A 24857-nucleotide genomic window follows, 5' to 3' on the forward strand; every position below is an offset into this window, starting at 1 on the left:
AGAGGGAAGGAAGACCAGGTAGGAAGAGCTTCAGACTCCAGTGCAGTCCTGAGAAAGCCTTGGCAGTGTGATGGGGAGTTCTGGAACAAAGGCTGCCCATTAGAGGGGTCTCGCATCAGGCAGAATGGCCCAGCTCGAGTGCTCCCACAATGCTAGCCATGGGCTGGGGATGTGTGACCTTGGTGGGAGGGCAGTGGTGGATCCAAAGGTGTGGCAGCTGGAGGCTGTCAGTTAGTTTTACTCTCAAGACTTGAGCGGTACACCTCCGTGCCTACCACAGAGACACGTATCTCCACATCTTAAACAGGGTGCTGTTAGGGAGAGGAGGAAGTACCTAGCCATTTCATGCAAGGAAAGGCGTGCTTCCCAACTGCTTGGAGAGCTTGGCATGTATCACCTGGGGTTTGGGGACATGCATGAACCCAGCGATGGCTGCATGAATCACACATGAGAAGTTTCAAGGAGAGAGGCTGGTCAGAGCTGCTTGTGATCAGAGAAACGGGGGAGTGGACTGCAGTGGTACTGACTCGCGCTTCTAGAGTCTGATGGGCAAAAATGCCAAGTGTTTGCTATGGGTCAGCACACACATGCTGGAAGGTTGTTGGGTCTGCCCACCAGGGCCTGGTGACCCCGCAGAGGGTCTTTGTGAGGTGGACAGTCCTAGGAGAGAAGTTGACCTGGAAGCTAGGACCAGGGCCTAGTGCAGGGGAGGCTCCCACCCTGCCACCCTGGAGAACCAGTCTTCATAGGGCTAGCTGGGACGATGCAGAACAAGAAAGAAAACGGCACTTCCCCGCCCCACGCAGGCTTCTGAGGGCCAGGCTGCGAGGTGGTGGGCGGTGGGCGGTGGGCGGTGGGAGGGGTGTGGGGATCGATCTGGATCGAAACTGAAGTTTTGATTTGGATTGCACAGGACTTTTTAATACCAGAGCATCAGACTGTTTATTAACACCTGAAAGTGAAAAGGAAAAGCTATGAAGTTTGCCCTAGATTCTTCCAGAGAAGGGAGATCTGACAGAACAATTTTAAAAGACAGTGGTGTGGGGAAAAAGTACTATTTCATGATTTCCCTTCACCAAGTAGCCCAGCTTGTTTAAAAAAATTAAGTGATATGAAATATTGCTTAACATGGTAGTTTGCAAAAAGACACCCCTACCTTAAAAACACCGCCACCTACACAGCGCACCATCGTTTCCCTTTTGTCACGGTCAATGTGCCTTCCATTGCCGTCTGAACCAGAGGGGGCAGCTCTCTGACCTTGCTCGCCTTTTCAAACCTTCTAGGCGCACTGCTTACAGGAGCCGGGAGCATTTCAGGAGGACTGGAAGGGCCTTCGAGAAGTCATTATTTATTCATAAGAGCGGTCAAGGCTGTGCAGAACCTCTCAAACAGTGTTACGTACATATGGTGTTCATTAAACACAGAAATAAACCTGATTCTAGAAGGAAACGCCGGCCTTTTCCGCAAACATTTCCCGAGATCAACTTTGGGCCCCTTGTGCATCAGGAATCGACCGCCCTCCAAGTTCTCCCCAATGCTCAACCCAAATTCCTCCTGCTGCACAGAATTCGAAGCTGCTCCCTCTTCTGTCCTAGGAGGAAAACAGCGGATCCCATCCTCGAAGCCCCCTGACCCGTAGCCCCCGCCTCCTCAGTCTTACTCCTTCTCTCCTCTGGGGTCGCTGGGACCCCGCTCGGGGACCGCGGTGGCGCAGCGGGGCCGCCCCCAGCGCTGCGCCCGCAGGCCTACCCCGAGCTGGAGGCGGCCGGCGCGCACCGTGGCCCCGCGGCCGGCAGAGGGCGCTGCGGGGCGGCGGGCTGCGGCCGCGGGGCGCGGGGCCGAGAGGAGGCGCCCGGGTCCCGGCGTGTGCGTCTCGGGGCGGCCAGGCGGGGCGCGCGCCTCTGCCGCCCTCCGCGCGCCGCCCGGCGGCTGTCACCGCGGACCGCGCCTCGCGAGCCGGCGCGCGGGCTGCGCAGCGCGCTCCGAAACCCCGGCTTCGCCGCCGCCCGCCCCGCGGCTTCCCTTTGTCCGGGCGAGGCGGCGGGAGGAGCGGCCGCTGCAGCGGCCGAGCCAGGCGGCGCCTCGGCGAGCTGTCGCGGTCCCCGTGCGCGTGCCCCGGCTGCTCCGCGCGGGGGCGGCGGCCTGGGCGGGGCGGCGCGAGGTGAGTTCGGGGGCGCGGGGCGCTCCCGGCGCGGGCGGGCGGGCGGGCCGCGGGCAGGGCTGGGGGCCGGCGGCAGGTGCCCGGGCGTCCCCGCTCCTCCACCTGCGCCACCTCTGCTGGCGTCTCTTGGCAAGTTTGTCGGGTCCCCTTTTGCGGACATCCTTGGCCGGTCAGCAGAGTCCAGATCGGTCAGTAAATAGAAAACTCGAGCTGGAGGAGGAGGAAGAGGAAGCGTGTGGGAACCTGGTCCAGGATGGGAGTCTCTTTGAGGGCAGTGGTGGCTTGGACATCTTTCTTGGCTCTCTCCCACCTCGGTGAGCGAATCCTCTTCTGCACAGTCCGACAGGGTCGGGCTGGGCTCTGCTGCCTGCCTTGTGGAACCCGCTGGAAGACAGGTGCACGGAGTTAGGGAGTGACTGCCGCCGGGGCTCAGGGCAGCGCAGTATTTATTTGGCTTTTCTGTCAGCGCAGCGCTCGTTCTCTGCTGCCTACATCACCTGCTTCGGCTGAGGTGCTGCGGCTCGTTTGGCACCCTCGCGTGCTGCCAGGTTAAACATCCTCTGTTTTAGAAGGGATGGTAGGTTAGTTAAACCGAGTCCCTCCCCACCACCCCCAGCTTTGGGTGATTTGTTCTCTGTCTTCGTCTTAATTTAGTATGAATGTGTTATTTCCTTTGAGCTTTATAATGGTAAAGCAATGAAGCGGGTTGCTACATCCATTTTTTTCATTCTGAGCCTGTGCACAGAAGGAATTTCAGGCACACAAGTGATGTTACTACCATTCTATTTTAAATACAAACACGGAAAGAAGTACTCTTGGCAGGATACCAAAGGCGCCTGTACTCTCTGTTATATAAGTGCTTTAAAAAAATATTTGCTCGTTGGTAAAGTTATAAAGTGATTACCAGAGCACCTAAGAAGAGAGGTTGAAGATAAGTCAGAACCATTATTTCTGCTTTAAACCAAAACTTCACTGGAAGATAAGCATGGTCTTAGCTTGAGATATGCTTTAAGATATACTGGGGCCATTTCTTTGAACTCATTAGGTAGAATTGCAAAACATTAAAAATAAAATACGTTTTGTAAAGGCTATTAAGAAACTTGGTGAAAATTCTTTGACTACTCATTGATAGTAATAAAAAAGATCCCACAGATATCCTTTATGGCTTTCAAACTAGAATTTTATTTTTATATCTGATGGAAACTTTGTAATTATGAGTTGCCAGTTATTAAAGATTCCCTCCCCCGCCGCTCCCCTCTTCCCCCCATAAAACCTCTACTCATATTTGTGGTTATTTTTTTCAGGCAAGAGCAAGACAAAAGTAGAAAGCATCGGATACACTGATGTCTAGGCACCCCCACTTGTCCCTCCCCAATATTCCATTCTAATTGGTTTTGGGTGATGCTGTGGCGTTTGTAATGTTAAAAGGTCCTTTGGTGATTCTAATGTGCAGCCAGGGGTGGGACTCATTGGATAGCATTATTTCTTTTAAGTTGTCACTTTGTAGCCCAAGGGGTGGCTGCAGTGGGCTAAGGTAAGTAAAAAATGAGTAGAAATATGGGGAGAGAACAATGGCATTGGGAAAGAGACATATTGAAGAATTACAGCATGTATACTTTTGTGTTTTGCGTAAATATCTTCTTTGATTTTTTTTAAGCCTGCGAGGAAAAATTGATGTTTATCAGGGACCCATAATTCCGTGTGGAATACGTAGGGGAGTCCTAAGTGGGACATATCTTTGTGCAGAGGCAACAATGAAGTTGAGTAGTAGTGTGGGGATATTCCTTTATGTTTACATGAAAAGATAATCGTCTTATTAAAGATTACTTTTACTATCAAATTAAAAATGTGTTATGTTAATATAGACAAGTAAATTACTTGCAAAAAGCTTTTATTGTTTTTAGGCGTGGAAATAAACTTGGCTGCTGAATGGTTTTTTGTCTACCTTATGTAATTCCAAATACCCAAATGTGGGAGCAGATCTTATGGATGGTTTATGAAGGCTTATGTAAGAACTACAACTATGCTTTTTGTACTCCATTAAACTCCCTGTTTTGGCTGTTACGTAATTGACACAGTACTGGATTGTTAAAGCCCAAACAGGGGAAGGATGCACAACCCCAGCCCAGCACGTGCACTTTTATAATGAATTGCTGCTGCCAAATTAGAGGGAACAGCAGCGATGGAGGTTTGTGAAAGAGAGATAAGAATAGCATCTAGAGGATGGATGTAATATAAGACTGTTAGCTTAGCGGTTTTCTAGAGATTTTATGCTGTGGTATAAACCGCTCTAGTCTTTTATATCTCCCAGCAGAGGCAGATTGACAGGGAAGCTAATGAGTCTTAAGCTTCAGGGCCCCTCACTCAGGCTTCTTCCAAACCCCTGGGAAGGCTACAAGCAAAGTGTTCACATGGTCATACCTACGTTTGTATTTGTAATTTTGGACTTTTTTAAAATAAGGAGGACACTCTCCTTACCTTTCCCACTTCCCGTTATAGAAATGTAAGGCTCCACAAACCCCCAATCTGCCCTGCCTTGGAATTATGTTCAAATGGTCACTTATAAAGATGCTTTTTATTTTAATGTCTGTAGTCTCCTGAAGAGACAAAAAAAGAAATCTGGCCAATATTGTAGTTGACCTGCTGAGAAAGCGCAAATTGCTCTAACCTGGGGCTCTGTGGGCCTGCGTGGAAATCAGGTGGTTACCTAGAGAACCAACTCTTCGCCTTGTGATGGTGCACGAACGGGACTCTTTTGGATCTGAGTATGAGCTGGAGGCGGAGAAGAACTGAGATGGGGGTGGGGAAGGGAGGAAAGTGGGTTAAAGCTCTTCTGCATCTCAGAGGCAGCTGCCAAGGGGAAAGGAAGAAAAAACCAACTGCCAAAATATGCTTCATTAATAAAATGTTAATCGAAACAGATAGCAAGAGCTCCATAGGAGATCTTTCTGTAAACTCCTTAGGATCTGTCTCTAATTTGAAGTTTAAACAGTGAGCAAACTCAGGCCCGGAAAATATCCCGCAGGAAACAAATGCAGGTTGGGAAGGACTAAGGTGAGCTAGTGACTTGTTCCCTTTCACAGATTTTATGAGTAATTGGGAACCTAATTATGGCCACACCAGGAGTGTTTGAGAGGGAATTGTTGAAAGAGTGGAGGATTTTCCCTTTTTCTGTGACGTGGTTTCTACTTCATATCTCAATTTGGATGTCTTCAGGTCTTACCATCTTGACCCCTGTCCCACCAATCCTTATCCCCGTCCGCCCACCCGTCCACAGAGACTCTCTTCTTTGCCAGCTTTGGTCAGGCTCCTCTGAGCCCACTTCTTGACTAGGCCTCAACCTTGGCCTGTAAGGACTGCAGCTTTCAGCACAATTTTGTCCATCACCCGCCTCTCCACACACATGCTAAGAGACTTGAAAAAACTCTTAACATGGCTTCCAGCAGCCTAAGGCCAGGTCTCTGGGATGACCCAGCCCACCCTGAGTTCCTGTTTGGAAAAGCTCAAGGCTTTTCAAAAGAATTTACCCTTTGTTCCAGCGGACACCTGATGATAGGCCCCTGACTTCCCTTGTATTAAGCATTTATTAGAAAAACGTAGAATCCTTTTTCTGCTCCTTTGAGATGTCTTTGCATCTCCTACAACCCAGGAGTGTCTTTTCAAGGATGTGAAAGCCGTTCCTTTGAAATGTAATCCTTAGGAAGGATGAGGCCTCTGTCACCCAGACTCTGTGGGAGGGTGGGAGCCTGACTTTGACAAGTGCCACTTAGCAGACACAGGTGGCCTAATTGCATTGACATTGAACAACCACCCTACCTGCTTTCTGTAGTTTTCCATTTCCTTGGCTTTGCTTGTTCCCCTCCTTATTTCCTCATTCTTCCTTTAAAATGCCCAGTCACCTCTGCAAGGATTGGAGTTGAGCTCAGTTCTGTACTGAAGTCTCTTCCCCCTATTGCAGTATAGACTGAATAAAAGCTGTCTTTACTACCTTTAACTAGTGTCCAGCTTTGCTTTTCTTTAACAACATCTCACAGATACTTTTTTTGAAGAATTTTGTTTTTTTTTAGCACTCTGATATTTTCTGTTTTTTTTTTTTCCTTGGGAAAGATTTGTCTTGAGCTAACATCTGTTGCCAATCATCCTCTCTCTTTTTATTTTTCCCTCCCCAAAGCCCCAGTACATACTTGTATATTCTAGTTGTAAGTCCTTCTGGTTCTTCTATGTGAGCCACCACCACAGCATGGCTACCCACAGATGAGTGATGTGATTCTGTGCCTGGGAACCGAACCTGGGCCACTGAAGTGGAGCCTGTGGAACTTTAACCACTAGGCCATTAGGGCTGGCTCCCACAAATACTTCTGAATGCCAGGCACTGTTCTAGGTATTAGCTGTTATAGACCAGTGAACAAAACAGACTGAAATGGTGCCCCTGAGGAACTTACAATGCAGTGGATAAGCTTCAGTAGAACGTTTGATATATCAGGTAGGGATAGTACTATGGAGAAAAGTGAATCAGAGAAGGGGGAGGAGTGTGGGGTGGGGAATTGCTCTGTCAAGTAGCCTGGTCGGGGAGCACCCCCCTGAGAGAGATGTTGAGATGGATATCTGGATATCCTGCTCATTGGGGAACAGCCAGTGCAGAGCCCTTAGCTAGAGCTCGGCTGGTACTTATGAGGAGCAGGGGATGGCTAGTGCGGCAGGCAATTGTGGGGGATTCTTGTGCTGATGGCCAGTGCTTCCCTAAAACAGCACCCCCCTCCCCCCCACTCCAGCCAGTAATTCTGTTGTGGTGGTTTCTTGGGCCTACCCTTGGACCCTCCTTTCTGGTGTCCTGAAGCTGTGTCAGTAAATGGTGCTGTTGCTCTTGGTGCCTTAGATGGTGTCGTGACTTCAGACCAGGGATGACTGAGGGCTTCTCAGGGCATCTGGAATCCATTCTAGAGCATTACATAAACTAGGAGTAGGGAGGGAGGTTGTGTGTCTTCATTGATGGTTCCCATTGCCTTGTTGTAGGAAAGGGGCCAGCAGGAAAGTTCCATTTCAGCTTGGATTCCCTGCAGTCCCCTTGGAGCAAATGGAACTGTGATGAATGAAGGATGTTGACAGTGGGAACCATATTACTCTTTCTTGGGGAATGTCAAAATATCAAGAACCTAGAAAAACTTCTAAGGTGAAACTGAGGCAGAGAGAACCCTGGGGCCTAAAATCATCTGGGGTTAGTTAGGGTTTGAGGAGGTGAAATTGCTCATTGGCTGACGAGGCTCCTGTAGGCTCAGATGGTCGCCTCACATGTAGTAACCAGAAAATACATGTGCCGACCTGGCAGCAGGCTGTCATGGGTCCCTCAGTGGAAAAGGTGGAGAAGCCAGTGGGGAGCAGCAGCCAGGAACTGTCTGCTGCTGGAAAGGCCTAGCCTTCCGGGGTGCACTGGGGAACAGGGGTGTGGGACAGGGATGGATAGCTGTTTACTTTTTCAAGCCATTAGCTTATAACCATTTTTATTCCTCGCACAAAGGAAAAAATCTTCCATATAGGCTAAGGTTCTTTGGATTGTTCTGGCAGGTGGGAGCACATTGCAGCCCCAATGAGCACACGAGCAGGTGGCGTATGTAGGAGATTGGCGTTCTTACCTCTTCCCCGTGCCTGTCATTGCTTTGTATGGTCTCTCACTTTGCAGGCTTCTCCACATGCCTTACCGTGTTTGACCAATGGGAGAATTTAAGTTATTACTGGGTATTTTATACTCTTCTTTAGCTTTTGTGAATGGACCCTCTTCTAATTGGTTATATAATCAATTGATTATATATATTATACATATTGGTTATATTATGTTGTCTTAGTCCTTTTGGGCTGCTATAACAAAATATGACAGACTGGGTGGCTTATAAACAACAGATATTTATTCTCACAGTTCTGGAGGCTGGGAAGTCCAGGATCATGGTGCCAGCAGATTCGATATTTGGTAAGGGCCTGCTTTCTGGTTCACAGATTATGCCTCCTTGCTGTGTCCTCACTTGGTGGAAGGGGCAAGCAAACTCTCTGGGGCCTGTTTTTATAAAGGTTCTAATCCCATTCGTGAGGGTTCTGCCTTCATGACCTAATCACCTCTCAAAGGCCCTACCTCCTAGGACCATCACCTGGGTGTTGGGTTTTCAGCATATGAATTTTGGGGAGGTACAAACATTCAGACTGTGGCATAAATAGAACCAATAATTGATATATAGAAAGCTATTGAGTTTAAGATATAGTTGTGTAACTAGGCACTTTTCAAGCTCATCAATTCTAATCTTTTTTGGTTATTTCCCTTGAATTTTCTAGGTAGATAATCATATCATATAATGATTATTTTGATTTCTTTTCTTATATCCTATTTCTGTGTTTTATTACCAGAGTTTAGACTAGCTAGAATGAGAAAGGATTGTTAACTCGATTTGTTGAGTGATTTTTTCTTTCATAAGATTGATGGTTGTCTCTCAGGCAGGTGTACTTCTCCTGTCTCAGAGAGGATAGGCTGTATGATCCCTCAAGACTTCTCCTTATAGGTTTGCCCCACTTTGTGCACCTACAGACCCCTTGAACCAGTAGTTTCAGTTACCTTAGAAAAACAAAACAGCATGTACACACAGTCATTAAAGGTAAGTCAGCAGTGTATATGATTAGGGCGAAGCCAATATTAATGACAGGTTGATATTGACTTTGGGAACTTTGACTCACCTGCAGAAATGAAAAGTCAACATAGTGTTTTAGCTTCTATAAAGACTTTAATAAAGCCAATAAATTTGTCCAGAAACAGGCTAATATTGATATAGTGATTTTAAGTGCTTGTCAGAAGCACAGTGGAGAAAGCATGGAATATAGGGCCAAGGATTGCAAGGGATGACAATAAAACAGACACAAATAATGAACACTTAATAGGGAAGGTAAATTTTCACACTTCACCAGGTGTTACTGGAAAGTACTAACCTAAAAACTTAATATGAACACTATCTGTGTTAAATGACAGTATAGAAGAAGTAATCTCAAATCATCCAGAATTGTTTTTGTATTAAGCTGTTTGAAATTACTCGCTCAAAATAGTTTAAGATGGGCAGTCTTTCTCTACACACAAGTAATATTCTTCTCAGGTTGGAAATGTTACCACATATGAAGCCAACCATATTTTTGTCCTTAATTTGTATATTTCTATCAGTTTATTTTCAGGGGAAGCCAATTTGAGAACTAAAATCATACAACAGAATAATTTTGGCTGAAATTGATATTTCTAAGCTAGATGCATTTTCTGTTGGAGTTGTGTAGCGTCTTAGGAAGTTTGTAAGGCAAACATACCAAACATTGCATTTAATTTCCTAAAGATTCTAGCAAGTATTTTTTTTTAAAATCTACTTTATATTAATTTAACTGGCAGCTAGTAATGAGTTTTTTACTGAGTGAGCCAATCTGCCTCTACTAGCAATTTTAAGAAGTTAGGTTAATATAACTACTTTGTCCTCTACCCCCAGACTTCATACTGAAATTTTTCTACTAGATTTTAGGATTATCATTTTGACAACAGCCCGAGATATTGTAATGAAGTATGAATGTGAGTCAGAACTAATATCTCAGTTTGGAGAATTAAAAAAAAAAAAAAAAAGAAGTGGGGGGCCGGCCTGGTGGCGTAGTGGTTAAGTTTGTGTGCTCTGCTTCGGCAGCCCAGGGTTCACAGTTTGGATCCTGGGTGTGGACCTCCACACCGCTCATCACACCATGCAGTGGAGGCATCCCACATATAAAATAGAGGAAGATTTGCACAGGTGTTAGCGCAGAGCCAATCTTCCTCACCAAAAAACAAAAATTGGAGATGTGATCCGAAAATCACCCTTTTCCAGGGTTGGGACTAGAAAGATATTAGTCAGTCCCTTGCCCAGGCACAAAATTGAAGGGCAACCAAAAAAACTGGCCAATAAAAATAAATAATATTTTGATGTGGTTTTAAGAAATAAAAACATCAAAAATTCTAAAAATACAGGGTATTTATTTTCTTTTGTGTCAGTCTCCAATAAGGCATGACATGACACTCTTACTGATCACGTCTTAATTCAAAATTTTGATATTTTGTTCATCATGGATTTTTTTCATGTTAATTTTTATTTTGGAAAAACATCACTTGTCTTGGAACCACATCTCAAATGTTAAAATATGGACATTCTGTAAATCCTCTTCTCTAAAACAACAGGGAGAACAAAATTTCACTGAGTGGGGCAAAAATTTAAAAAATTTACTTTAGAAGTCTGGAAATTAACCAAAGACTTGCAACAATCTGAGGAGTGTTTATTCAAGATAAAAGACTGAATCTTGGTAAGAACAGTGAATTTTGTGGCATTTAAACTTATTCCCATCGACCTTTCCTGGTACCATGGTAGCCTTGTAAACTAAAAGTTACTGGAAGGGAGAGAACAGGTTCACAACTCATCAAGTGCCTCATGCTCAGAAAATTGTCACTGTATGATCTGTCTGGCAGCTCTCCAAAAAGCTCCATTCTCAGAGCTTGTTTTTATTTCACCTGACTGAGACCTTGTTCTGTGTAAACAGCCATAGGGCATTTGTTAAAAATAATCGGTAGCAATTGTTTAACGTCACAGCTGCCTGAGGTGACTGCACTGCTCTGGATTACTAAGAGGTTGACCAAAAAAATTAAAAGGAATAAGTGGGAAAGGAGATATCCATAGAAGGCTTGGAAAGCTTTGACATATTCCTTAGACTCTAGAAGGCCTATGTGCGTGTGCAGGTCTGTGCATATGCCCAGGAAAGACTTGAGAAGGCCCTAATCTATCACCTCTGGCTGACATTCAGGCTCTATAAAAGCAGGAGGAAAAGGCTAAGGCGGAGTTGTAGACTGCCTATCAGAGCACAGGAAGCCTGTGTTAGTACATGTACAGAGCCCCTCAGCCAAGGCAGTGAGACATATTGTTCAAAGCATTTAAGGAAATCCCTGTCCCATCATTAGCTGACTTACTAATGCATATTGAACAGAGATTTAAGTGGCTGGAGATGATAAAGAAAATTATGACACACACACAAAGAAGAAGGAAAGTATGATCCCTTCACAGTGAAAAACAAAAAAACAATGTGTCCCTGAGAAAGTCTAGATATTAGACTTATTAGACAAATGTTTTAAGTCAGCAATTATAATGTGTTCAGAGTGAAATTGTGTTTAAAGAGTTAAAGGAAAGTAAGAGAATGATATTTCACCAAATAGAGAATATCAATAAAGAGATAGAAATTATAAAAAAATAGAAACTCTGGAGTTGAAAAGTACAATAACTGAAATGAAAAAAATCTAAAGGGGGCTCAACAGCAGATTTGAATTGGCAGAAGAAAGAATCGGTGAACTTGAAAGTAGATCATTGAAATTATGTAAATTTGAGGAACAGAAAGCCAAAAGAATAAAGAAAAATGAACAGAACCTCAGACTATTCATCATGAGTACCAACATATGCATAATGGAAGTCCCAGAAGGAGAAGAGAGAAAGAAAGGGACAGAAAGAATACTTGGAGAAACAATGGCCCCAAACTTGGCAAATTTCATTTAAAACATTGGTTTGCACATCCAAGAAATTTGATGCATTCCAAGTAGGATAAACGCAGAGATCTACACCAGACACACAACAGTCAAGCTGTTGAAAGTCAAAACAAAGAAAGCAGCAAAAGAGAAGTGAATTATGTACAGTGGATCCTCAACAAGATCAATATCTGACTTCTTATGGGAAATCATGGAGGCCAGAAGGTAGTAGGATGATGTCCTCAAAGTGCTGAAAGAATGACCATCCAATCAAGAGTTCTATATCCAACAAAACTGTCCTTCAAAATAGAAACAAAAATTAAGACTTCTCAGAAAAACAAAACAGAGAATTTGTCACTAGCAGACCTGACCTATAAGAAATATTAAAGGGAGTCTTTCAGGTTGTAATGAAAGGACACTAGACAATAACTCACATCCATGGAAGAAATAGAGTACCAGTAAAGGCAACTACTTAGGTAAATGTAAAAGACAGTAGAAACTAAGAAAATGACTAAAAAAAAAAAAATGATAAACAACAAGAGCCTTAAAACCGTATACAGAAAATATCTATTTAACACAAAATAAGGTAGTAATAGAAGAATAGAGGAACAAGAAGACACAAGACATGTAGAAAACACAGTAAAATGGCAGATGTAAATCCTACCAGTAATTATATCAAATGTAAGTGGACTAAAGCCTCCAATAAAAAGGCAGAGGTTGGCAGAATGAATTAAATAAACATGATCTGATTATATGCTTTTTACAATAGACACTTTTTATAGTCAAACACAAATAGTTTGAAAGTAAAAGGATAAAATAAGATATACCATGCAAACAGTGACCAAAAGGGAGCTGGGAGTGGCTATACTAATATTGGACAAAATAGATTTTAAATAAAAAGTTAATACAAGAGATAAAGAAGGTCATGAAATATTGATAAAAAGGTCAATCCATCAGGAAGATGTAACCATTACAAACATCTAATAACAGATCCCCAAAATACATGAAGCAAAAACTGACTGAATTGAAGGGAGAAAAAGAATTCAACAATAATAGTTAGAGATTTCAATATCCTGCTTTCAATAACAGATTGAAACTAGGCAGAAATTCAACAAGGAAATAGAAGACCTGAACAACACTATAAACCAGCTAGAACTAACAGACGTCGAAAGAACACTTCACCCAACCACAGCAGGATATATGTTGTTCTCAAGTGCTCATAGAAAATTGTTCAGAATAGAATATATTAGGCCATGGAACATGTATGAGACCATAGAACAAGTTTCAGTGAATTTAAAAGCACTGAAATCATGCGAAGTATGTTTTCTGACTACAGTGGGGTGATATGAGAAATCAATAGCAGAAGGAAATTACAGAAATTCACAGAATGTAGAAATTAAACAACACATTCTTAAATAACCAATGGGTCAAAGAAGAAATCACAAGGGAAATTAGAAAATACTTTGAGGTGAAAGAAAACAAAAACATACTAAAACTTATGGGATGCCAGTAAACAATGCTTAGAGAGAAATTTATAGCTGTGAATGCCTATATTAACAAAAGAAGGAAGATCACAATTAATAAGCTAAGCTTTCACCTTAAGAAAGTAGAAAAAGAAGAGCAAACTAAACCCAAAGCAACAGAAGAAAGGAAATAATAAAGACTGGAGCAGAAATAAATAGAGAATAGAAATACAATAGAGAAAATCAATGAAACGAAAAATTGGTCCTTTGGAAAGATGAATAAAATTGGCAAACCTTTAGCTGACTGAACAATAGAAAAAGAGGGAAGGCTCAATCGCTAAAATCAGGAATGAAGGAGGGAGCATCACCACCCACCTTAGAGAAGTAAAAAGGATCATAAGGGAATATTATGAATAATTTTATGTCAACAAATTAAATAACCCTAGATAAAATGGAAAAATTCCTAGGAAGACAGACTACCCAGCTGACTCAAGAAGAAATAGAAAATCTGAAGTGACCTTTTACAAGTAAAGAGATTGAATTAGTAATCAAAATTCCCACAAAAAAAAACACAGGGTCAGGTGGCTTCACTGGTATGTTATACTAAACGTTTAAAGAATAATTAACAGCAATTTAGCACAATCTCTTCTAGAAAAGGGAAAAGGTTGGAACATTTCCCACCTGACTCTTTGAGGCTAGTATTACTTTGATACCAAAACCAGACAGACATCACAGAAGAAAGTACAGACCAATATTCCTTATGAATACAGATGCAAAAATCTGCAACAAAATAGTGGCAAACCACCAGCAACATACAGAAAGGTGTGTACACCATGAGTAGGTGGGATTTATCTGAGGAATGCAAAACTGGCTTAATATATGAAAATTAATGTAATACATCATATTAATAGAATAGAGTACAAAAATCACCGCCATCTCAATAGACACAGAAAAAGCACATGATGAGTTCCAACAGAGCTTCATGATAAAAACACTCACAAAACTAGAAATAGAAGGAAGCTTCCTTAACCTGATGAAGAACATCCACAAAACTCCCACAACTGAAGTCATACTAAATGGTGAAACACTGAATGCTTTCCCCCCAAGATAAGGAACAAGGCAAGGATGTCTGATCTTGTCACATTTATTCAACGTTGGACTGGAGGTTCTAACCAGGGAAGTTAGGCAAGAAAAAGAAATAAAAGGCATCCAGATTGGAAAGGAAGAGCTCAAATTATCTCTGTTTTCAGATGACGTGATCTTGTATAGAAAATCCTAAGGACTACACCCCCTTCACCCCCAAACTGTAAGAACTAATAAACAGGTTCAGCAAGGTTGCAGTATACAGAATCAGTAAACAAAAAACAATTTTCTACACTTGCAGTGAACAATTTGAAAATGAAATAAAATTCCATTTACAGTAGCATCAAAAAAGAAAATACTAAAATATTTAGGAATAAATTTAACAAAAGACATGCAAGACTTGTACACCAAAAACTACAACACATCCCTGAAAGAAGTTAAAGATAACCTAAATAAGTGGAAAGACATTCCATATTTATGGATTGGAAGACTATATTGTTAAGCTAGCAGTGCTCCCCAAATTGATCTACAGACTCAATGCAATCCCTATCAAAATTCCAGCTGCCTTTTTTTCAGAAGTTGACAAACTGATCCTAAAAATTCATATGGACATGTAAGGGACCCAGAAGAGCCAAAGCAATCCTAAAGAAGCAGAACAAAGTTAAAGGACTCTCACTTCCTGATTTCAAAACTTGCTACAAAGCTATAGTGACAAAGACAGTGTGGTACTTGTGTGAGTATAGCCTTATCAGTGATATAAAATTGAGAGTCCAGAAATAAACCCTTATGTTTATGATCATTGATTTTTAACAAGGGTGACAAGACAATTCAATGGGGAAAGAAGTCTTTTTAACAGATGGTGCTGGAATAACAGGATATCCACATGCAAAAAAGTTAACTGAAAATGGATTGTTGGCTTAAATGTAAGAGCTAAAACAAAAAGACTCTTAGAAGAAAACAAAGAAGTAAATCTTCATGATCTGGGATTAAGCAATGGTTTCTTAGATATGATACCAAAAGCACAAGTGACTAGAGAAAACATGGATAAATTGGGCTTCATAAAAATTAAAAACTTTTGTGCTTTAGGGAACCGTCAAGAAAAGAGAAAAGACAACCCACAGAAGGAGAGCAAATTTTTGCAAATCATGTATCTAATAAGGAACTTGTATCCAAAATATATTAAGAATGGTTGAAACTCAACAATATAAAGATGAATAACCCAAGTAAAACTTGAGCAAAGGATTTGAGTTGGGATATCTTCAAATAAGGTTTACTAATGACCAATAAGCATATGAAAATTTGGTCAACATCATTAGTTATTAGATAGAAATCAAAAGCACAATGAGATCGCTACACACCCACTAAGAACGGCTAACATAAAACTTAGAGACTCTAACAAGTGTTGGTGAAGATGTGGAGACATTGGAACCCTGATACATTGCTGGTGGGACTGGGAAATGGTGCAGCTGCTTTGGAAAACAGTTGCTTTTTACTCAAATTATAAACATAGAGCTAACAATATGACCAGCAATTCCGTTCCTAAGTATAGACCCAAGAGAATTGAAAACATACCCACATAAAAACTTGTACACCAATGTGTACATAGGCAAAAACTAGACACAATTCAAATGTCCATCAACAAATGGAAAAACAAAACATGGCATATTCATACAGTAGAATATTATTCACCCATAGAAAGGAATGAAGTATTGATTCGTGGTACAACATGGGTGAACTTTGAAAACACGTTTAAGTGAAAGAAGCCAGACACAAAAGGCTACATATTGTATGATTCCATTTATATCAAATATCCAGAAGAGGCAAATTCATAGAGACAAAATAGATTAGTGGTTGCCAGGGGCTGGGCGTAGAGAGGATGGTGGAATATCTGCTAATGGGAATGAGGTTTCTTTGGAGGGTAGTGAAAATGTTCTGGAATTTGATAATGTCAGTGGTTGCTTGTGAATATATTAAAACTACTGAATGGCATTCTTTTAAAATGGTAAATTTTATGGTATATGAATTACATATCAGTAAAGCTTTTATTTAAAAATTTATTCATCTTGATTGCAGAGTTTTTGGTTCCTCTTAAATTTCGTGCCTGAGGCAAGTGCTTTGCCTCATCCCAGTCCTGGCCCTGCTTTTCCCTAGAGGTCTGTTGCCTCACAATTCAGTGAGATGTCTAGAACAGAAGATTAGAAACCTTAGGAAAGTTGGTACTTACCTGTGAAGTACCCAGAGCTGGTAGCAGAGAAGAACTCCAGTGAGTTGGTGGAGCTCTGAAAGCAATGTTCCGTGAGCTTTTCATGTAGGAGCAAACTCTGTATGTCCAGCAGGGCAGTGCTGTATAACACTGCAGTGTAGTCTTGATGTCCGTGCCTCTGTAATCATTAGGAAAAGTTAACATCATCTAAACAGATTTATTAGTAAGGAAGAGAAAGGCTGTACTTTGTAGAGTAACACTGTCCATAGAAATACAGTGCGGGCCACAATGTAATTTTAAGTTTTTTGGTAGCCACGTTAAAAAGGCAAAAGGAAACAGATGGAATTAATTTTAATGTATTTTATTTAACCTAATATATCCAATATTATTTAACATGTTGAAATATTTTACATTCTTTTTTCATAATGAATATTCAAAATCAGGTGTGTATTTTACACTAGACCTGGTGGTCCAGTGGTTAAGAGTCAGCACTCTCACCGAAGTGACCCAGGTTGGTTTCCCGGTCAGGGTACCACACCACCATCTGTCGCATAGCATGCTGTGGCAGCTGTGTGTTGCTGTGATGCTGAAAGCTATGCCACCAGTATTTCAAATACCAGCAGGTCACCCATGGTGGACAGGTTTCAGCAGAGCTTCCAGACGAAGACAGACTAGGAAGAAGGACCTGACCACCTACTTCCAAAAAAATTGGCCATGAAAACCCTGTGAGTAGCAGCGGAGCGTTGTCTGATATACTCCAGGAAGGTGAGAGGATGGTGCAAAAAGACCAGGCAGGGTTCTGTTCTTCTGTACACAGGGTTGCTAGGAATCAGAATTGAGTCAATGGCACTAATGACTCCGTGGCACTAACAACAACAAAATTTTACACGTATAGCACATTTCCCTTTGGATTAGCCACATCAAGTGTTCAGTAGCCACAAGTCACTAAGTGGCTACTGTATTGATAGCAATGTAGCTATTTTTATAAAATTGGATTCAAGTCTTCTAGAGATGGCATAGTGGTTCTGAGTTGGATCCATCTTCAGATTCTGGCTTTGACTCCAGCACTGTATTTAGTCTTTAAACACTTACCTATTCTCAAAAGTTAAGTAGTCTATTTCTATGATCAGACATGTAACACTGGAGAGAAGTAAAGTGTTATTTTATTCTAAATACCGCAGGACCCATCAAAGGAAGTAGTCAGTTCTACCCGGGTAAGGGTCAGTGGTGGGCAGGAGAGGCTTCATAAAGAGGTAAGGGTTGAGCTCCATCTTGGAACATGAGGCATTCCAGGAGGAGACAAGAGCAAAGGCAAAGTCAGGGAGGCTTGAAATAGTACTGCCCCAGGAAATTGTTTAGAAGTTTACTTTGACTGGAGCGTGGATGTGAATGGGTGTGTGAAGGAGCTGGCTGAGTTAGAGTTGGGGGCCATGTTTTTGGAGGGTGTCTGCAAAGGAGTTTAGAATATATTCCATATTAGGCGATGGGCACCTCCCAAAGAGCTTTAAGAAGGAAGTCACGAGGTTAGATTTGTTCTTTTTTGCTTTAGCATCTTGGGTAAGTTACTTGACCTTTCAGACCTCCCCTTCAGTATTCTCTTCTGTAAAACTGAGGTATTGAAATCTACTCAGTGGTGCTATGAAGATTAAGTAAACTACTGTGTGTAACATGCCTTGATGCAGCTCAAGCTCCTGGCGAACTGAGAGACTCCTTCTCGGGTAGTTTCCATATATTGCCCTAGCACTGGTTCTTCAATGGGGCTGTGCTCCACAAGTACCCAGGGGAGGCTTTTGAAAATATAAATTCTTGAAATTCAAGAATAAGTTTCAGGGTAGTGCCCAGAAATCTCTTATGTTTAACAAGTTCCCTCAGTGATTACTGTGCAGCCACCTGTTCCAGGTGTGCATGCTAGTGTGTGGACAGTTCACTTCGTCAGCTCTTCTCTAGAGGACTCCGGGGCATTAGGTGATACCCACTCCTCCTGCCTCTTCTGTTTCCATGTTCTGCTGCCTGGTTGAGGTTCTATAGGCCCTGCTCACATCGCAGTGATAATTACCGGTGGCCTAGGGCTCCTCTGTATAAGGCTGACCAGCTGGTTCTCAGGCAGCCTCTGGCTCTTCACAGGATGGCCTCATTTAGTTGGTAACTGACTGCTTCCAAACATGTGTATATAGTCTTCAAATGCCTTAACCAGCACTCCTTAACTTTACACTCTTACTGCAGTTGCTTTGTTAACACAAAGATGCTTTCTAACTCTCTCAATGGGCGGTGCAATTCCAACTGGTCTGTTAATTCAGCGCTGTTATATTTGTAGCAGCTCTTTATCTGTAGCCATACTTATTATGATAATAATGGTTTCCTTTTGCTATTACTATTAGTGCTATCATTCAGCTATTGCCATCATTAATGCCTTTACCTTCAACATTATGGTGGTCCACATTAGATCATACTATCTCTCTTTTAAGTATCTTTGCTGCTGGAACAATGGAGAGTGCCTCTGAATGCTGGATTTTCTCTCCTTGTGTTTCCTCTCATGGTCCTATGTTGTTTTAAAATTCTGATTGGATATGAACAAAACAATAGGTTTCACCCAGCATATCAACTTGGACTTTGCAAAGTCACCACTGTGCATAGTCAGAATGCTGATTTTGACCCTGTGTCTTCTCTTTGATAATTAATTTTTGAGAAATAGATGAATGGTACTAAAAAGAGATCAAAAAGTTTATTTTGCAACTGACTGCTTGTTCATGCACAAAACAAAACAGAACAATTTAAGGTAGGCTGCTCATTTAATAGGTTTCCTGGCAGGAGGGAAAATTGTTTAAGCTCTTCCTATTCCATCTCAGAAGAGATCATGTCTTGTGAACATGTAAATTTTTATACCTAGAATACTCACATGGTCTCTCTTCTGTTGGTTTTTAGTTCCAGTAGTGCTGCGCATGCCCCACGCTACATCGATAGTGGTGGGGTTGTTGAGGTGGTGTTTGTTGTGCTGGTGGTGGTGTTCATAGCGGTGGTGGGGTGGAGTGGGAGTGGTGATTGGGGTAGGTCCTAAGATAGATGAGTAACTAAATATATCATTAGACAGAAGTAAACGTTCCCTTCATTCCATCTGGACTTGGACCTGTTTAATTTCTTAGTGTGGTGTGATGCTCCCCCACCATGTAAGTACTGGCAGCCCTTCTGCTTTCTTTCCCTTGCATCTTGTTCCTTCATTTGACTAGCCCCCGTGCATTTTTTCCTCACTCATTTGACATGCTTTCCCTTCAGCCTTCCCTGAATCTGCATTCTTGCTCTCACTTTTTCGCCTTTCAGACCTTAGCTTTTCTCTCTGTCACATTTATGGTCTTGGAAAAGACTCTTAATGTTGTAGGGAGGAAGCTGAGAGGGAGTTGGCAGTAAATAGGGACTGGGTGGGAAGAAAGAATTGAAAAGATCCTCTCAAGCCCTTCCAAATGCTGGAGGCGGTTCAGTTATCTTTTAGGTACCATGAAGATATGTTGGGTTGGAATGGAGACAGTTAATGCCCAAACACTGATGCTGCTCAGATAAATGACATGTGCTGAGCAATGGCAGTTTTGGAGATTTAATTGTTTCATAATCATTGGGTTTTCCAATCCTGTCTATTTTCTTGTTTGGAAAAATGATGAGATTGTCATTTTTGTAGGTAAAAAATGGTTGGGTATCAGCAATTTTATATAGCTCAATCTAATAATAGAAGGCATTCTGTGGTATCTATTACAGTAGCATTTAGGAGGAAAATTTGCATCTTTTCTGTCACCTAACTGCTAATCTTGCTTGACAATTTAGAGAGGAAAGTAATTTTTGCTGATTTATTTTGAAATACAATTTTATTAAGAATTTAATTAATATTAATATTGTTAATATTGTAGGATTCATAGTTCCTCTGGATTTTGATTTCTTCTGAATTAGAAGAAAATAAGCATAACAGAGTATAAATTTGGTGCAATTTAAGCAAATTAAGATCTATTAAATAGACATAATTATTTGTGTATCAGAGGTATTCCTACCCTGATAAAAGCCAAGTCGTAACTCCTTAAGATACTTCATTTATATGGTGTATTTAAGAATCAGTTTTCACATCATTACCTACTTGAGGGATTAAGATGGAAAGAAAATTGAAGTCAGGTAATCCATTGAGGATTAATCTGAAAATAAGTATCTCTAAAATTCTAGACACAGCCAATGGAAAAATGGTGAGTTTATGAAAAAACTTCAATTATGAAGAGTTTATTTGTGGTAAAATTACTGCCTTGATTGGAGAACCCCTGAACTTAACTTTATTTTTCGGTGAGAAGTAGAATTATAATGAAATTGCTGTGTATGCTTTCCTGAATCTTTCTACTTTCTTCTAAATTTTCCTATATCTTTTTGTTTTTAAGGTTTCCACACCTGGATTGTCAACTAGGGCAAATTGTCACCAATGGCAGTAAAACTTGTTTTCTGGGGGTCCAGGTGAGCTTATGTGGATCTCTATTCTTATTCTTCCATTTGACTTGGGTCCATAATTGCCTCACAAAGTGTGTAACACTTTCTGGTACTCAACATAAATAGCTGGTGGTAATTTTTTGTAATTATTATTAATGAAACAAGCAAATTAAAATGAATTCTCACATGAGAGCTTAATTTAATTTTTGCTTTCTTTAAAATGTGAGGAATGTATTCAGACATTGACTGAAACTCAAGTTTAAGCAACTTGTTTTGTTAATGATTTTATATTTGTGGAGTGTGTCTATAGTGGACATCTCTTTCCTAGTGGTAATTAACCTTTTACTGCAACAAAAGGTTATCGTGTTCTTGTTAACATGTATTTAGTAATATCAATTGACAGAATAGGACAAGTAGTATTTAGGGGCTTGCTTGAGTAGAGGATGTGCTTGATAACTCAAGTTATTGACAGAAAAAGACCAGATCGGGCGGGCAGGGGGTATTTTAATGCAGTACAAACAGAGTTTATTAAACTGAGAGTAGACTCTTTAGAGAACAGCCAAGACCGCAGAAAGTCTAAAACGTTTGAGAGAAGCTTTTATGAGAGCTGCTGCTAGCCCATATGGCATTTTGTGCAAGTTAGACAAAGGCATCCCTTCCACAGACATTTTACTTCCATCTGATGGAAAATTGTCAGACTACACTGACTTGTAGAACAATACACTTTATTGCCATATACTGGGAAATTATAATGTAAATAAATTACCCATTTTTAAATCATCAAACTTGTCATAAAAATACAAACAATTTTAAAAATAGTAGAGATGCTAATCGTGTGATTGGTGCCCTGCACAGCTGCCAGGCTAGCTTTGCTTTGTTGGGATTCAACTCGGGACAGACTCTAAGGAAGGGAGACTTTTTATTAAGTTCTGGTCATTGAGGACAAAGGATAAAAATAATAGTTTGGGGGATGGCTTTGACTGGACACTTGGCTTGCATGAAATGAACTTATCAGAGGGACAGTAGCTTCTGTAGGTTTGGAGGCCAGAAGGGGTAGCCTGAGCTTTACGGGGTAAAACTAGGAAAGGAAAATCTAAACTGTTTGAAAGTAACTTTGTGAATGAGTTCCTGCCACGCAGAGACACTCAGTGTGTCCTTTCCGGTTCCCAACACTATTGAAGTTGGCTTTACTCTGTGGATTGCCACATCTATGATGTTCTTGTTCTCAAAACTATTTAAACTTGACGTTTTTCCCCAAAGGGAGTTGCTTTCAAAGTGTTGAGTGTGTTTGTAATGAATGTCTCTTCCCTACTTATGAATTTTTGTAATTAATCTTCCTGTAAGACAAAAAGCTGTTATGTTGTTGTTAATGGGCAGATATTGGTGACAAATACAAGGTAAGAGAGATATACTGGGCCAGAGATAGGGCTGCAGGTGGAGAATGTGACTGATAAATGATGTGTTATTGAGGAAAAAGAACAAGATGGAAACAAACGCAGTACAGATAGATGGTGTTGGTGGTCATCATGGAGGTGGGGTTGGGGTGGAGGTGGTGGTGGCTGTGGGGGTGGTCAGGATGGTGGTGGTAGTTGGGGTGGCTGTGGTGGAGGGGTGGCAGCTGCCACTGTGACACTGTTGACTGATGAAGGAAGGAAATGGGAGATGCAAAAGATGCCAGGCCGTAGACACAAAATATAGGACCTGGGAAAAAGCTTTTGCTTCCTTGGGTGTTGGTGACAGAACTGATTAGAGGGAAATTCCAAGGGCTCCTCTTTGTGGAACACTAAGCTGCTTTTCTTATTGTATCATTTATCCATCCATCATCCCCTAGAGGATACCACTTTACCTTAAAAATAACAAAAAGGAGACCTCAGAGAGTAGTTATAATTCCAGTGGATGTTGAGATGTTTATTTCCCATACCCCTGCTCATAGTCCACATTTCTTTCTTCAGTGTGTGTGTGTGTGTGTGTGTTTGTGTGAGTGTGTGTGTGTGTTTAGTGGGACATTTGATACTCTGAATACAAAAGTAGAGGGACACATGATCAATTAAGAGAGCCATTTATGTGATTTAGGGGAAAAGGCCCTGGTGTTATTTACATCTGAAATCTCTCTCGCCCCTGCCACACATATGGGCTCTATGTTTCAAAGAAAGAAATGATGTGGATTTTTTAAAAATGAGTTAAGGGGGCAGAAGGAAAAGAGGAAAGAGGATTAGGGAGGCTTATATAAATCAATTTCCTCGCTGGATAATTGCTTAGCTGTCTGTTTCACTTTGTGGATATTGTGTCTGATTTTTTTCCCCTTTGCCTTTGGAATAACAAGGAAAGAGTGAGAATATGAAGACGTTTTGGGTCTAAATTTTGGCCCCTGTGATATTGAGTTAATAATTTTATGTTCTGTTTTTTCCTTACTTTTCATTAGGGGAAATGATGTTTGCCAGTAGAAAATATTTGTGAAAATACTACCTTAATAAGTGTTCAAATGAAACAATCATATTTAACAGCAATCTAGCATTCTCATTGTCATTAGTGATAATTTTTGGATTGAAATATTTTATCACTAGATGATCCAAATAATTGTCTCAATTATTTTTAATGAGATCCTTTATGCTGATTATGTAAAGATGTACATACTCTGCAGCAAGAGACATTCGGACATAAAGAGTAGCTTGTTAAAAGGGAAGTTAGTGGATTATCATATGGTGGAGGTTGTTAGATGAAGTATATAGTGCCATGTACTTAATGCTTAATGGAATGGGATGACTTTCCAATGTTGAGATGCGGATGATCTCTACCATAGAGTGAGTGCTCCCTTGCTTCCGTGCTGTGCTGAGCTGATAACTCATCATCTCACTGCTCCTCAAACACCCCATGAGGCAGGTGCTCCATCACCCTCGTTTTCCAGCTTGTCAGTGGTGAAGGGTGGAGTGGGGCTTGCAGCTGGCCATGCCCTTAACCGCTAGGCATTACTACCCCCTTGGACACTGGATCAGATCTACTTCTAAAAGTCTTTTTCGTTTCTCAACTATGCCTTTCAGACTAGCCTGTCTCATTACCCCATAATATAGCTTCATAGACAGAACGGCTTTAAAATTGAGCAGGTAATTCTGTCATTAGAGGGCACCACCTGAACAAGGCCAGAGGAATCCTAGAAATAAATTTGCACCATATAATGAGATATGAGGGAATTGTCGCTTACAATTTGTTTTCTAGAGACCTTAGAGATTTTTTTAGACTATGTTGTTTTTTTTTTTTAAGTTCTGCTGGAGAAGGTCTTGTGATTCTGAAATATCTAAATGTCAAATAGGACTGAGATATGCTCGGATTTTGAGTATGTGAAGAAACTTATCAGTATGTGTGTCTTATTTTCTGCTTTAAAATTATCCTCAGGAATAGATTAGAAGCACCAGTGACTCAGAGTCCATTATTCAGGAAAGGTGAGGTTAATCTTTTCCCTAATCCATCTTTTCCTTAGGCAGAAAACATGGGAGAAGAAGAGGCCAACCACATTTTAATATTTAAATCCATAGATCCAGAGCCCAGAATTTTAGGAAACTGGTTGTTGGGGGTGAGGGGAGGCAGAGTCAATGAATGTCACATGAACAATCCCGTTAAGATGATAGAAATCACGTAGGCTGCTTTGTTGTCTGTTTTTAAATGGTGCGTAAGACTGCGTGGTTTTCCATGTACTGCTGTCCTGTGCTCTTAGGTACACACTGTTATCCAGCCTCTCTAGCTAGGAATTAAATCTGTGCTTTGTTTGAAGTGGGGCCAGATTTTATTAAACTAGGTCATTGGGGCACACACACAGGGGCCTGGATCACACTGGCTCCGTGTCATCTTTGGTAATTAAATGGGTAAGCACGCCAGTAGGCAAACGAAATGGCTTCACTCCTGCTTTTAGAGGCAGATAGCAGGAAACCATGTCATGTTTGAACACACGTCCAGTTAATGATGAAT

At 41.4% G+C, this 24857-nt stretch overlaps 1 protein-coding gene across 10 annotated transcripts in view; it reads left to right on the forward strand.

Annotated features, from left to right (window-relative positions):
- The first annotated feature begins 1840 nt into the window (after positions 1-1840).
- The window catches only part of MTUS2 (microtubule associated scaffold protein 2), a 559616-nt gene continuing 536599 nt past the window's right edge, over positions 1841-24857 (forward strand). For 3 of the 10 annotated variants that reach the window (XM_070577876.1, XM_070577877.1, XM_070577875.1), the window contains exons 1-2: positions 1928-2161; positions 20852-20924. The gene's annotated coding sequence lies outside the window, so the exon portion shown is untranslated. Of the gene's footprint in view, positions 2162-2194; positions 2476-20851; positions 20925-24857 lie in introns of those variants that run through there. The other 7 variants (XM_070577873.1, XM_070577883.1, XM_070577872.1 and 4 more) reach the window with 6 other exon arrangements.

Source organism: Equus przewalskii, chromosome 16, assembly GCF_037783145.1.
Source record: "Equus przewalskii isolate Varuska chromosome 16, EquPr2, whole genome shotgun sequence".
Classification (NCBI taxonomy): Eukaryota; Metazoa; Chordata; class Mammalia; order Perissodactyla; family Equidae; genus Equus; species Equus przewalskii.